This window comes from Bombina bombina, chromosome 5 (assembly GCF_027579735.1).
Source record: "Bombina bombina isolate aBomBom1 chromosome 5, aBomBom1.pri, whole genome shotgun sequence".
Lineage (NCBI taxonomy): Eukaryota > Metazoa > Chordata > Amphibia > Anura > Bombinatoridae > Bombina > Bombina bombina.
In genome coordinates this window covers 338,961,159-338,975,904 of record NC_069503.1, presented here as the reverse complement: position 1 = coordinate 338,975,904, position 14,746 = coordinate 338,961,159, and the positions used below count along the sequence as shown (strand labels likewise).

The 14,746-nt window shown below is 45.5% G+C and overlaps 1 protein-coding gene across 1 annotated transcript in view; it reads right to left on the bottom strand.

Annotated features, from left to right (window-relative positions):
* LOC128660334 (ATP-binding cassette sub-family B member 5) overlaps positions 1 to 14,746 on the bottom strand; it is a 264,146-nt gene that overhangs the window by 47,708 nt on the left and 201,692 nt on the right. The gene's annotated exons all lie outside the window — the stretch shown is intronic.

The window sequence follows — 14,746 nt, the reverse complement described above, 5'->3', positions numbered from 1 at the left end:
CGTAAGCAACTCTGGTATCGAGAGTTGTATTTGCGGTAAAAATGCTCTACGCTCCTTTTTTGGAGCCTAACGCAGCATTTGTTTGAACTCTCGATACCAGAGTTAAATTTATGGTGCGGCCAGAAAAAAACCCGCGGAGCGTTAACAGCCCTTTTACCGCCAAACTCCAAATCTAGCCGTAATAAAGCACATGGATAACTCAAATCTAGGAGAGACATATGTGTTTTATATCTGCAGTCCTACTTTCCCTAGCTATTAACTTCATTTTGGATGGGACTCTCTTTTTTTTTATATTTTTTAGGAATTTTTTACTCTTTTTTTACCACTTGGTCCCATATCTATCTACATATTGTCTATGACACCCTGATGTTTTATATATGATGTCTTTTATTAATAAATGGTGTTTTAAACTTTATTATTTATTATATTTCTTTAGATATAGTACATTTTATTTTAAAGGGACAGTCAACACCAAAATGTTTGTTGTTTAAAAAGAAAGATAATCCCTTTATTACCAATTCCCCAGTTTTGCATAACCAACACAGTTATAATAATACACTTTTTACCTCTCTAATTACCTTGTATCTAAGCCTCAGCAGACTGCCCCCTTATTTAAGTGCGTTTGACAGACTTGCATTTTAGCCAATCAGTGCTCACTCCTAGGTTACTTCATGTGCATGAGCTCAATGTTATCTATATGAAACACATGAACTAATGCCCTCTAGGGGTCAAAATGCATTCAGATTAGAGGCAGTCTTCAAAGTCTAAGAAATTAGCATATGGACCTCCTAGGTTTAGCTTTCAACTAAGAATACCAAGAGAACAAAGCAAAATTGGTGATAAAAGTAAATTGAGAAGTTGTTTAAAATGACACGTCCTATTTAAATCATTAAAGTTTTTTTTGGACTTGACTGTCCCTTTAACCTCGGTTTCTTTTTTAGCGCTGCTTCCTTTGATTTCTAAATTAACCTCTGGGAAGTTCTAGCCACATTGAGGGCATAGTGTGTATCAGGATACTTTGTTTCTATTTAAAAAAAAAAAACGTAACCCCTTAATGACCAGTGTTGTACGCTGTTCATCGCTAGTCTTTCAATAGCACAGTCTTTCCACCAGCAGCAAGACCTGCGCTATTATACCCAGACAACCCCATAATGATCTGCGATGTAGAGGGTACACCGCGGTTGTTAAGTGATTAAACAATCTGAGATTTTTTTGACCTTCATATCTCTACTGAGGAACCAGATATTAACTGTAATTTCCTTAAGAACTGGAAGTTAAAATAACAAATAAATCCTATAATAGAGTTATACTTTAAAGGGACATGAAACCCACATTTTTTTTTCTTTATTTATATAGAGAATACAGTTTAAAAAAAGTTTCCAGTTTACTTCTATTATCAATTCGTTCTTGAGTTCTTCTTTGGTGGCAGGTAGCGTGCACATGCCTGAAGCACTACATGACAGGAATAGGGCTGCCATCTAGTGATTTTGCCTGAGCTTACATCCCTGCTTTTTAACAAAGGATAACAAATAAAACAAAGAACTTTTGATAATAGAAGTAAATTGGAAAGTGGTTTAACCCCTTAAGGACAAGGCCATTTTTCAATTTATTTCCCTTAACCCCTTAATGACCGGACCATTTTTCAATTTTCTTACCCTTAATGACAATGGCTATTTTTACATTTCTGTGGTGTTTGTGTTCAGCTGTAATTTTCCTCTTACTCGTTTACTGTACCCACACATATTATATACCGTTTTTCTCGCCATTAAATGGACTTTCTAAAGATACCATTATTTTCATTATATCTTATAATTTACTATAAAATTTTTTTATAAAATATGAGGAAAAAATGGAAAAAACACACTTTTTCTAACTTTGACCCCCAAAATCTGTTACACATCTACAACCACTAAAAAACACCCATGCTAAATAGTTTCTAAATTTTGTCCTGAGTTTAGAAATACCCAATGTTTACATGTTCTTTGCTTTTTTTGTAAGTTATAGGGAAATAAATACAAGTAGCACTTCGCTATTTCCAAACCACTTTTTTTTCAAAATTAGCGCTAGTTACATTGGAACACTGATATCTGTAAGGAATACCTGAATATCCATTGACATGTATATATATTTTTTTTAGAAGACATCCCAAAGTATTGATCTAGGCCCATTTTGGTATATTTCATGCCACCGTTTCACCGCCAAATGCGATCAAATTAAAAAAAATGTTCACTTTTTCACACATTTTGTCACAAACTTTAGGTTTCCCACTGAAATTATTTACAAACAGCTTCTGCAATTATGGCACAAATGGTTGTAAATGCTTCTCTGGGATCGCCTTTGTTCAGAAATAGCAGACTTATATGGCTTTGGGGTTGCTTTTTGGTAATTAGAAGGCCGCTAAATGCCGCTGCGCACCACACGTGTTTTATGCCCAGCAGTGAAGGGGTTAATTAGGGAGCATGTAGGGAGCTTGTAGGGTTAATTTTAGCTTTAGTTTAGTGTAGTAGACAACTCCAAGTATTGATCTAGGCCAATTTTGGTATATTTCATGCCACCATTTCACCGCCAAATGCGAGCAAATAAAAAAAAACCTTTACATTTTTCACAATTTTAGGTTTCTCACTGAAATTATTTACAAACAGTTTGTGCAATTATGGCACAAATGGTTGTAAAAGCTTCTCTGGGATCCCCTTTGTTCAGAAATAGCAGACATATATGGCTTTGGCGTTGCTTTTTGTTAATTAGAAGGCCGCTAAATGCTGCTGCGCACAACACGTGAATTATGCCCAGCAGTGAAGGAGTTAATTAGGTAGCTTGTAGGGCGCTGGCAGGGTTAATTTTAGCTTTAGTGTAGAGATCAGCCTCCCACCTGACACATCCCACCCCCTGATACCTCCCAAACAGCTCTCTTCCCTCCCCCACCCCACAATTGTCCCCGCCATCTTAAGTACTGGCAGAAAGTTTGCCAGTACTAAATAAAAGGAGTTTTTTTTATTTTATTTTTTTTAAAAATGTATTCTGCTGTAATGGAGCCCTGCCTTAGCCCCCAACCTCCCTGATCCCCCACCAAACAGCTCTATAACCCTCCCTGCTACTTAATTGCCGCCATCTTGGGTACTGGCAGCTGTCTGCCAGTACCCAATTTGCCCCCAAAAATATTTATAAATTTTGCCCCCAAAAATATTCATAAACTTTTCTGTAGTGTAGCAGCCCCCCCTCAATACCCCCAACCCCCCCCCCAGATCCTTTTATATATATATATATATATATATATTTTTTATGTTTTGAACTTTTTTTTTTTTCATTGGTGTCAGTGGCTAATATGCGCGCTCTCTGCATCGGAGGCTTGTTAAAAGGTATTGCAGGATGCCTCCATATCGAGGCATCACTGCAATACCCTGAGAGCTGCTGGAAGCAATTGCGATCGCTTCCAGCACTCTCTTAAACAACTGACGTACCAGGTACGTCCATTGTCACTAACTGATAGTTTTTGCAGGACGTACCTGGTACGTCAGTTGTCATTAAGGGGTTAAGGACCAGGGCTATTTTTAAATTTTTGCAGTGTTTGTGTTTAGCTGTAATTGTCTTCTTACTTATTTACTGTACCCACACAAAATTGTTTATAAAATATGAGGAAAAAATGAAAAAAAACCCACTTTTTTTTAACTTTGACCCCCAAAACCACTTTTTTTCAAAATTAGCGCTAGTTACATTGGAACCCTGATATCTGTCAGGAATCCCTAAATATACCTAGACATGAATATATTTTTAGAAGACATCCCAAAGTATTGATCTAGGCCCATTCTGGTATATTTCATGCCACCATTTCACCGCCAAATGCAATCAAATAAAAAAAAATCGTTCACATTTTCACAAATTTTTTCACAAACTTTAGGTTTCTCACTGAAATTATTTACAAACAACTTGTGCAATTATGGCATAAATGGTTGTATATGCTTCTCTGAGATCCCCTTTGTTCAGAAATAGCAGACATATATGGCTTTGGTGTTGCTTTTTGGCAATTAGAAGGCCGCTAAATGCCACTGAGCATCACATGTGTATTATGCCCAGCAGTGAAGGGGTTAATTAGGGAGCATGTAGGGAGCTTTTTGGGGTAATTTTAGCTTTAGTGTAGGGTAGTAGACAACTCCAAGTATTGATCTAGTCCCATCTTGGTATATTTCATGCCACCATTTCACAGCCAAATGCGATCAAATAAAAAAAAATGTTAAATTTTTCACAATTTTAGGTTTCTCACTGGAATTATTTACAAACAACTTGTGCAATTATGGCATAAATGGTTGTAAATGTTTCTCTGGGATCCCCTTTGTTCAGAAATAGCAGACAAATATGGCTTTGGTGTTGCTTTTTGGTAATTAGAAGGCCGCTAAATGCTGCTGCACATCACACGTGTATTATGCCCAGCAGTGCAGGGGTTAATTAGATAGCTTGTAGGGAGCTTGCAGGTTTAATTTTAGCTTTAGTGTAGAGATAAGCCTCCCACCTGACACATCCCAACCCCTGATCCCTCCCAAACATCTATCTTCCCTCCCCCACCCCACAATTGTTCCGGCCATCTTAAGTACTGGCAGAAAGTCTGCCAGTACTAAAATAAAAGGCTTTTTTTTTTTTTTATTAATTTTTCTTTTTTTAATATCTGTTTAGCTGTGATGGACCCCCCCTTAGCGCCCAACCTCTCTGATCCCCCCCAAACAGCTCTATAACCCTTGCCCACAACCTATTTGCTGCCATCTTGGGTACTGGCAGCTGTCTGCCAGTACCCAATTTGCCTCCCAAAAATGTTTTTTTTATGTAATTAAAATTTTTCTGTAGTGTAGCTGCCCCCCCTCAATACCGTCCTCCCTCTCCCCCTCCCAGATCCTTTTGACAGTTATTTCCCCCCCCTCTCTCTCCCTCTCATTCATTCATTGGTGGCAGTGGTTGTTACGCAATCGCGCACACACATGCGTGCGTCCTCCCTGCAGGCCCCCCGCTCGCCTCTGGCACTCGGCGTGCACATTGCACATTCAGGAACCGGATGCCGGGTAGCGATGGGCTGCCCACCCGCCTCCCTGCAGCTGCTCCCACCCACCAACGATCGGGCCCATCGCTACCGGTGCAGAGAGGGCAACAGAGTTGCTCTCTCTGCATCGGTTTTGGAAAAAAGGTATTGCAGTGATGCCTCAATATTGCAGTGATGCCTTCAATACCTTGAAAGTGGCTGGAAGCGATCAGGATCGCTTCCAGCCGCTTTAAACCCTAATGTCGTACAGGGTACGTCGCTGGTCTTTAAAGACCAGGTTGTGTGCGACGTACCCTGTACGACATGCGTCATTAAAGGGTTAAAATTGCATGCTTTATCTAACATCAAAGGAACATTTTGGTTTTATGTCCCTTTAAGAATTAGTCATGTGTTATCAATGCATTTCTTCTCTTAAACATTCTTTATACTTTCGCAAAAAAAGACATTTAACCCCTAACGACCAAGGACTTGCTAGATACGTCCTCCAAAAAAAATGCCCCTTAATGACCGTGGACGTATCAAGCACAGCGTTGGTCAAAATGAGCGCTGGAAGTGATTGTGACCGCTTCCAGCCGCTCTCAGGGTATTGCAGTGATACCTAAATATTGAGGCATCATGCAATACCCTCTGGTTAGTAAGTGATGCAGAGAGGGCCACAGAGTGCATCGGCCAGCGATGGTGCCGATTGTTGGTGGCGTGGGAGGGTTAGGAGGGAGGCAGGTGGGCGGCACATCGCTGGAGGGAGCTTGAGTAGGGCTGGAGGGAGCTTTCTGGGATTGGGTAGGGTAATGAGGGGGGCAGCTACACTACAGAATTTTTAATTTTTTTTAAAGTAAAAATTGCAGTAAACTGGGTACTGGCAGACAGCTGCTAGTACCTAAGATGGCACTTAATAGGTCGAGGGGGGAGTGTTAGAAAGCTGTTTGGGGGGATCAGGGAGGGAGGTTGGGGAAGTAAGGGGGATCTTACAGTGCAGAAAATATATGTATATCATTTTTTTTCATACTGGCAGACTTTCTGCCAGTACTTAAGATGGAGGTGACCATTGGGGTGGAATCAGGGATGAATCAGGGGGTGGGATGTGTCAGGTTGGAGGGTAAACTATACACTAAAGCTAAAATTAACCCTACAAGTTACCTAATTAACCCCATTCACAGGTGGGCATAATACAAGTGTCGTGCGCAGCTGCATTTAGTGGACTTCTAATTACCAAAAAGCAATGCCAAAGCCATATATGTCTGCTATTTCTGAACAAAGGGAATCCCAGAGAAGCATTTTAAACCATTCGTGCCATGATTGCACAAGTTGTTTGTAAATAATTTCAGTGAGAAACCTAAAGTTTGTGAAAAAGTTAAAGATTATTTTTATTTGATCACACTTGGCGGTGAAATGGTGGCATGAAATATACCAAAATGGGCCTAGATCAATACTTTAAGTTGTCTACTAAAAAAATAAATATATAGTTTTGATAGGTAAATATAAAAAAGGCTCTATTTTTGTTTAAATGGAGTGATAGTAAAAATGCTAAAAATACTCTGGTCTTTTGGGGAATTTTTAGTCTGAAATTTCGGGACGGTTAAGGGGGTAAATATTGGGTATTTCTAAACTCATGACATCATTTAGCATGGGTGTTTTTTGGTGGTTGTAGATGTGTAACAGATATTGGGGGTCAAAGTTAAAAATAAAATGTAATTTTTTTTCATCATATTTTATAAAAAAAAAAAGTAAATTATATGATACTAGTCCTAAAGCCCGTTCACACGGGCCATTTTTTGCGGTACAGCGGTCCCACCCCTTGCGCTCACTCCATCCCCCTCTCTTTTTCTCTCTCTCTCCCCCTCTCTTTTGAGCTCTCTCTCTCCCCCCTCTCTTTTGAGCTCTCTCTCTCCCCCCTCTCTTTTGCGCTCTCTCTCTCCCCTCTCTTTTGCGCTCTCTCTCTCCCCCTCTCTTTTGCGCTCTCTCTCCCCCGTCTCTTTTGCTCTCTCTCTCCCCCGTCTCTTTTGCTCTCTCTCTCCCCCGTCTCTTTTGCTCTCTCTCTCCCCCTCTCTTTTGAGCTCTCTCCCCCTCTCTTTTGAGCTCTCTCTCCCCCTCTCTTTTGCGCTCTCTCTCTCCCCCCTCTCTTTTGCGCTCTCTCTCTCCCCCATCTCTTTTGTGCTCTCTCTCTCCCCCTCTCTTTTGCTCTCTCTCTCTCCCCTCTCTTTTGTACTCTCTCTCTCCCCCTCTCTTTTGTGCTCTCTCTCTCTCTCTCCCCTCTCATTTGCGCTTTCTCTCCCCCCTCTCTTTTGCACTCTCTCTCCCCCCTCTCTTTTGCGCTCTCTCTCCCCCCTCTCTTTTGCTCTCTCTCTCCCCCCTCTCTTTTGCGCTCTCTCTCCCCTCTCTTTTGTGCTCTCTCTCCCCCTCTCTTTTGCGCTCTCCCCCCTATCTTTTGAGCTCTCTCTCTCCCCCTCTTTTGCGCTCTCTCTTCCCCCCTCTCTTTTGTGCTCTCTCTCCTCCCTCTCTTTTGCACTCTCTCTCCTCCCTCTCTTTTGCGCTCTCTCTCCCCCCTCTCTTTTGCGCTCTCTCTCCCCCCTCTCTTTTGCTCTCTCTCTCCCCCCCTCTCTCTCTCTCCCTCTCTCTCTCCCCCTCTCTCTCCCCCTCTCTCTCTCCCCTCTCTCTCTCTCCACCCCTATCTCTCCCCCCCCTCTCTCTCCCCCTCTCACTCTCTCTCCCCCCCCTCTCTCTCTCCCCCCCTCTCTCTTTCTCCCCCCCTCTCTCTCTCTCTCTCTCTCTCTCTCTCTCTCTCTCTCTCTCTCTCTCTCTCTCTTTCCTCCTCTCTCTCTCTCCTCCCTCTCTCTCCCCTCCCTCTCTCTCCCCCCCTCTCTCTCTCTCCCCCTCTCTCTCTCTCCACCCCTATATCTCCCCCCTTCTCTCTCTCTCCTTCTCTCTCTCTCCCCCCTTCTCTCTCTCTCCCCCTCTCTCTCTCCCCCCCCTCTCTCTTTCTCTCCCCCCCTCTCTCTTTCTCTCCCCCCTCTATCTCTCTCTCTCTCTCTCTCTCTCCCCTCCTCTCTCTCTCTCCTCCCTCTCCCCTCCCTCTCTCTCCCCCTCTCTCTCTCTCTCCCCCTCTCTCTTTCTCTCCCCCCCCTCTCTTTTGCTCTCTCTCTCCCCCCTCTCTTTTGCTCTCTCTTCCCCCTCTCTTTTTCTCTCTCCCCCTCTCTCCCCCCTTCTCTCTCTCTCCCCCCTTCTCTCTCTCTCCCCCTTCTCTCTCTCTCCCCCCTTCTCTCTCCCCCCTTCTCTCTCTCTCCCCCTCTCTCTCTCTCTCCCCCCCTCTCTCTTTCTCTCCCCCTCTCTCTTTCTCTCCCCCCCCTCTATTTCTCTCTCTCTCTCTCCCCTCCTCTCTCCTCCCTCTCTCTCTCCTCCCTCTCTCTCCCCCTCTCTCTCCCCGCTCTCTCTCTCTCCACCCCTATCTCTCCCCCCTCTCTCTCCCCCCTTCTCTCTCTCTCCCCCCTTCTCTCTCCCCCTCTCTCCCCTCTCTCTTTCTCTTCCCCCCTCTCTCTTTCTCTCCCCGCTCTCTCTTTCTCTCCCCCCCTCTCTCTTTCTCTCCCCCCCCTCTATCTCTCTCTCTCTCCCCTCCTCTCTCTCTCTCCTCCCTCTCTCTCTCCTCCCTCTCTCTCCCCTCCCTCTCTCTCCCCTCTCTATCTATCTCTCTCCCCTCTCTATCTCTCTCCCCTCTATCGCGCGCCCGCACCCGGCCACGCCCCAGTCACACCCGACCACACCCCCTTCACGCCCGACCACGCCCCTTCTCATGTCTGGCCACGCCCACTTATGCCACAGAACAGCTAGGGACTCAAAGGCCAGGTTTGTTTGTCCTTGTGCTGTCTCTACTGCGCATGACAGCTTCGGACAAACACACTTGGCCTTTTATTATATAGGATAATGAAAATAATGGTATCTTTAGAAAGTCCATTTAATAGCGAGAAGAAAACAGTATATAATATGTGTGAGTACAGCAAATGAGTAAGAGGAAAATTACAGTTAAACACAAACAACGCAGAAATGTAAAAACAGCCCTGGTCCTTAACGGTAAGAAAATTGAAAAAACGGTCTGGTCACTAAGGGGTTAAAAGAAGGGTGATCATCCTTACGGTAGCACATATACCATCTATAGAAAAGGGAGAAGGCGCCAACATAGCATGATTCTGCAAATATATGCTAGATATACAATTTTGAGTCAAATACACTCACATGTATTCAAGCACTGTAATGTAGTGCAAACTAAGCAGACCGGATCCTCTGAGTTGTCTGGTAAACTCTCTCCAGGTGTATATGACAGGAACATCTGCAAAGGAGTGTGTTTCATTATGATGTGTGCTCTATAAATATAAGAGACCATACCCACATAGCATAATACTGTATGATTGTATGGGTTTCACTTGATCGTGGAGGAGAGCTTGCCAGACAGCTCAGAGGCTCCAGGTATATATGACAGGAACATCTGCAAAGGAGTGTGTTTCATTCTGATGTGTGCTCTCTTTTTCTCTCTCTCTCCCCCTCTCTTTTGAGCTCTCTCTCTCCCCCCTCTCTTTTGAGCTCTCTCTCTCCCCCTCTCTTTTGCGCTCTCTCTCTCCCCCCTCTCTTTTACGCTCTCTCTCTCCCCCCTCTCTTTTGCGCTCTCTCTCTCCCCCCTCTCTTTTGTGCTCTCTCTCTCCCCCTCTCTTTTGCGCTCTCTCTCTCCCCCATCTCTTTTGCGCTCTCTCTCTCCCCCATCTCTTTTGCGCTCTCGCTCTCCCCCCATCTCTTTTGCGCACTCTCCCCCTCTCTCCCCTCTCTTTTGTGCTCTCTCTCTCTCCCCCTCTCTTTTGTGCTCTCTCTCTCTCCCCCTCTCTTTTGTGCTCTCTCTCTCTCTCCCCTCTCTTTTGCGCTTTCTCTCCCCCCTCTCTTTTACGCTCTCTCTCTCCCCCCTCTCTTATGCGCTCTCTCTCTCCCCCATCTCTTTTGTGCTCTCTCCCCCCCCTCCCCTCTCTTTTGTGCTCTCTCTCTCCCCCTCTCTTTTGTGCTCTTTCTCTCCCCTCTCTTTTGCGCTCTCTCTCCCCCCTCTCTTTTGCGCTCTCTCTCCCCCCTCTCTTTTGCGCTCTCTCTCCCCCCTCTCTTTTGCGCTCTCTCTCCCCCCTCTCTTTTGCGCTCTCTCTCCCCCCCTCTCTTTTGCGCTCTCTCTCCCCCCCCTCTCTTTTGTGCTCTCTCTCTCCCCCTTTCTCTCCCCCCTCTCTTTTGCGCTCTCTCTCCCCCCTCTCTTTTGCGCTCTCTCTCCCCCCTCTCTTTTGCTCTCTCTCTCCCCCCTCTCTTTTGCGCTCTCTCTCCCCTCTCTTTTGTGCTCTCTCTCCCCCCTCTCTTTTGCGCTCTCCCCCCTATCTTTTGAGCTCTCTCTCTCCCCTCTCTTTTGCGCTCTCTCTTCCCCCCTCTCTTTTGTGCTCTCTCTCCTCCCTCTCTTTTGCACTCTCTCTCCTCCCTCTCTTTTGCGCTCTCTCTCCCCCCTCTCTTTTGCGCTCTCTCTCCCCCCTCTCTTTTGCTCTCTCTCTCCCCCCCTCTCTCTCTCTCCCTCTCTCTCTCCCCCTCTCTCTCTCCCCCTCTCTCTCTCCCCCTCTCTCTCTCCCCTCTCTCTCTCTCCACCCCTATCTCTCCCCCCCTCTCTCTCCCCCCCTCTCTCTCTCTCTCTTTCCTCCCTCTCTCTCCCCTCCCTCTCTCTCCCCCCTCTCTCTCTCTCCCCCTCATCTCTCCCCCCCATCTCTCCCCCCTCTCTCTCCCCCCTTCTCTCTCTCTCCCCCCTTCTCTCTCTCTCCTTCTCTCTCTCTCCCCCCTTCTCTCTCTCTCCCCCTCTCTCTCTCTCTCTCCCCCCCTCTCTCTTTCTCTCCCCCCTCTCTCTTTCTCTCCCCCCCTCTATCTCTCTCTCTCTCCTCCCTCTCTCTCCTCCCTCTCTCTCTCCTCCCTCTCTCTCTCCTCCCTCTCTCTCCCCTCCCTCTCTCTCCCCTCCCTCTCTCTCCCCTCCCTCTCTCTCCCCCTCTCTCTCCGCCTCTCTCTTCCCCCTCTCTATCTATCTCTCTCCCCTCTCTATCTCTCTCCCCTCTATCGCGCGCCCGCACCCGGCCACGCCCCAGTCACACCCGACCACACCCCCTTCACGCCCGACCACGCCCCTTCTCATGTCTGGCCACGCCCACTTATGCCACAGAACAGCTAGGGACTCAAAGGCCAGGTTTGTTTGTCCTTGTGCTGTCTCTACTGCGCATGACAGCTTCGGACAAACACACTTGGCCTTTTATTATATAGGATAATGAAAATAATGGTATCTTTAGAAAGTCCATTTAATAGCGAGAAGAAAACAGTATATAATATGTGTGAGTACAGCAAATGAGTAAGAGGAAAATTACAGTTAAACACAAACAACGCCGAAATGTAAAAACAGCCCTGGTCCTTAACGGTAAGAAAATTGAAAAAACGGTCTGGTCACTAAGGGGTTAAAAGAAGGGTGATCATCCTTACGGTAGCACATATACCATCTATAGAAAAGGGAGAAGGCGCCAACATAGCATGATTCTGCAAATATATGCTAGATATACAATTTTGAGTCAAATACACTCACATGTATTCAAGCACTGTAATGTAGTGCAAACTAAGCAGACCAGATCCTCTGAGTTGTCTGGTAAACTCTCTCCAGGTGTATATGACAGGAACATCTGCAAAGGAGTGTGTTTCATTCTGATGTGTGCTCTATAAATATAAGAGACCATACCCACATAGCATAATACTGTATGATTGTATGGGTTTCACTTGATCGTGGAGGAGAGCTTGCCAGACAGCTCAGAGGCTCCAGGTATATATGACAGGAACATCTGCAAAGGAGTGTGTTTCATTCTGATGTGTGCTCTCTTTTTCTCTCTCTCTCCCCCTCTCTTTTGAGCTCTCTCTCTCCCCCCTCTCTTTTGAGCTCTCTCTCTCCCCCTCTCTTTTGCGCTCTCTCTCTCCCCCTCTCTTTTGCGCTCTCTCTCTCCCCCCTCTCTTTTATGCTCTCTCTCTCCCCCCTCTCTTTTGCGCTCTCTCTCTCCCCCCTCTCTTTTGTGCTCTCTCTCTCCCCCTCTCTTTTGCGCTCTCTCTCTCCCCCTCTCTTTTGCGCTCTCTCTCTCCCCCCTCTCTTTTATGCTCTCTCTCTCCCCCCTCTCTTTTGCGCTCTCTCTCTCCCCCCTCTCTTTTGTGCTCTCTCTCTCCCCCTCTCTTTTGCGCTCTCTCTCTCCCCTCTCTTTTGCGCTCTCTCTCTCCCCCATCTCTTTTGCGCTCTCTCTCTCCCCCATCTCTTTTGCGCTCTCGCTCTCCCCCATCTCTTTTGCGCTCTCTCTCTCCCCCATCTCTTTTGCGCTCTCGCTCTCCCCCATCTCTTTTACGCACTCTCCCCCTCTCTCCCCTCTCTTTTGTGCTCTCTCTCTCTCCCCCTCTCTTTTGTGCTCTCTCTCTCTCTCCCCTCTCTTTTGCGCTTTCTCTCCCCCCTCTCTTTTGCACTCTCTCTCCCCCCTCTCTTTTGCGCTCTCTCTCCCCCCTCTCTTTTGCGCTCTCTCTCTCCCCCATCTCTTTTGCGCTCTCTCTCTCCCCCATCTCTTTTGCGCTCTCTCTCTCCCCCATCTCTTTTGCGCTCTCTCCCCCCCTCTCCCCTCTCTTTTGTGCTCTCCCTCTCTCTTTTGTGCTCTCTCTCTCTCTCTCCCCTCTCTTTTGCGCTTTCTCTCCCCCCTCTCTTTTTGCCACGCCCCAGGCACACCCGACCACGCCCCTTCACGCCCGGTCACACCCCTTCTCATGCCTGGCCACGCCCACTTCTGCCGCAGATCAGCTAGGGACTCAAAGGCCAGGTTTGTTTGTCCTTGTGCTGTCTCTTCTGCGCATGACAGCTTCGGACAAACACACTTGGCCTTTTATTATATAGGATAATGAAAATAATGGTATCTTTAGAAAGTCCATTTAATAGCGAGAAGAAAACAGTATATAATATGTGTGAGTACAGCAAATGAGTAAGAGGAAAATTACAGTTAAACACAAACAACGCCGAAATTTAAAAACAGCCCTGGTCCTTAACGGTAAGAAAATTGAAAAAACGGTCTGGTCACTAAGGGGTTAAAAGAAGGGTGATCATCCTTACGGTAGCACATATACCATTTATAGAAAAGGGAGAAGGCGCCAACATAGCATGATTCTGCAAATATATGCTAGATATACAATTTTGAGTCAAATACACTCACATGTATTCAAGCACTGTAATGTAGTGCAAACTAAGCAGACCGGATCCTCTGAGTTGTCCGGTAAACTCTCTCCAGGTGTATATGACAGGAACATCTGCAAAGGAGTGTGTTTCATTCTGATGTGTGCTCTCTTTTTCTCTCTCTCTCCCCCTCTCTTTTGAGCTCTCTCTCTCCCCCCTCTCTTTTGAGCTCTCTCTCTTCCCCCTCTCTTTTGCGCTCTCTCTCTCCCCCTCTCTTTTGCGCTCTCTCTCTCCCCCCTCTCTTTTATGCTCTCTCTCTCCCCCCTCTCTTTTGCGCTCTCTCTCTCCCCCCTCTCTTTTGTGCTCTCTCTCTCCCCCTCTCTTTTGCGCTCTCTCTCCCCCCTCTCTTTTACGCTCTCTCTCTCCCCCCTCTCTTTTGCGCTGTAATGTAGTGCAAACTAAGCAGACCGGATCCTCTGAGTTGTCTGGTAAACTCTCTCCAGGTGTATATGACAGGAACAACTGCAAAGGAGTGTGTTTCATTCTGATGTGTGCTCTATAAATATAAGAGACCATACCCACATAGCATAATACTGTATGATTGTATGGATTTCACTTGATCGTGGAGGAGAGCTTGCCAGACAGCTCAGAGGCTCTGGCCTGCCTAGTCTGCACTACATTACAGTGCTAGACCACAAGTCAGTGTAATTTATCCACCTATTAGCAAAATATTTTTATTCATACAGTATTATGCTATGTGGGGATTGTCTCTTATATTTATAGAGCACACATCAGAGTGAAATACACTCCTTTGCAGTTGTTCCTGTCATATATACCTGGAGAGAGTTCACCGGACAACTCAGAGGATCTGGTCTGCTTAGTTTGCACTACATTACAGTGCTTAAATACATGTGAGTGTATTTGATTCAAAATTGTATATCTAGCATATATTTGCAGAATCACGCTATATTGGCGCCTTCTCCCTTTTCTTTAGATCTGTTGTGAAGTGGATGGCCATTAACCTGCAGAGAGCAGCCTGTTAAACCCTGTGTGTGTTTCCAAAAACACACAATTCAATTGGACTTTTATTTACAAATATATATTCCTTTTTATTTTTCCTTTTTTAATATTTGCACCTTGAAGTATATTTATATAGGTTATATTTTATATATGCATTATTGTAATTTGTATTTACACATTACATATCTACATATCACTTATTGCAATTCTGAGTAACCATTTATACCAAATATTTGTTTCCCCAGTTATTGCAGATTGGATAATCTTAAAGCTATAGTGCCCCTATTTACACGTTATTGTGTTTAATAGACACTTTGAGTATCTATTCACACCAAGCATCTGAGTCCCTACTTGTGCAGAATTGCACAATTTTAAAGTGATAGCGCCCCTATTTACACTGTTTTGTGTTAACCTTTTTTCCAAGCACATATACCATGCCTTAGTCAAGACTTCATATCATATTGTAGACATGTGCGATTCGTTTC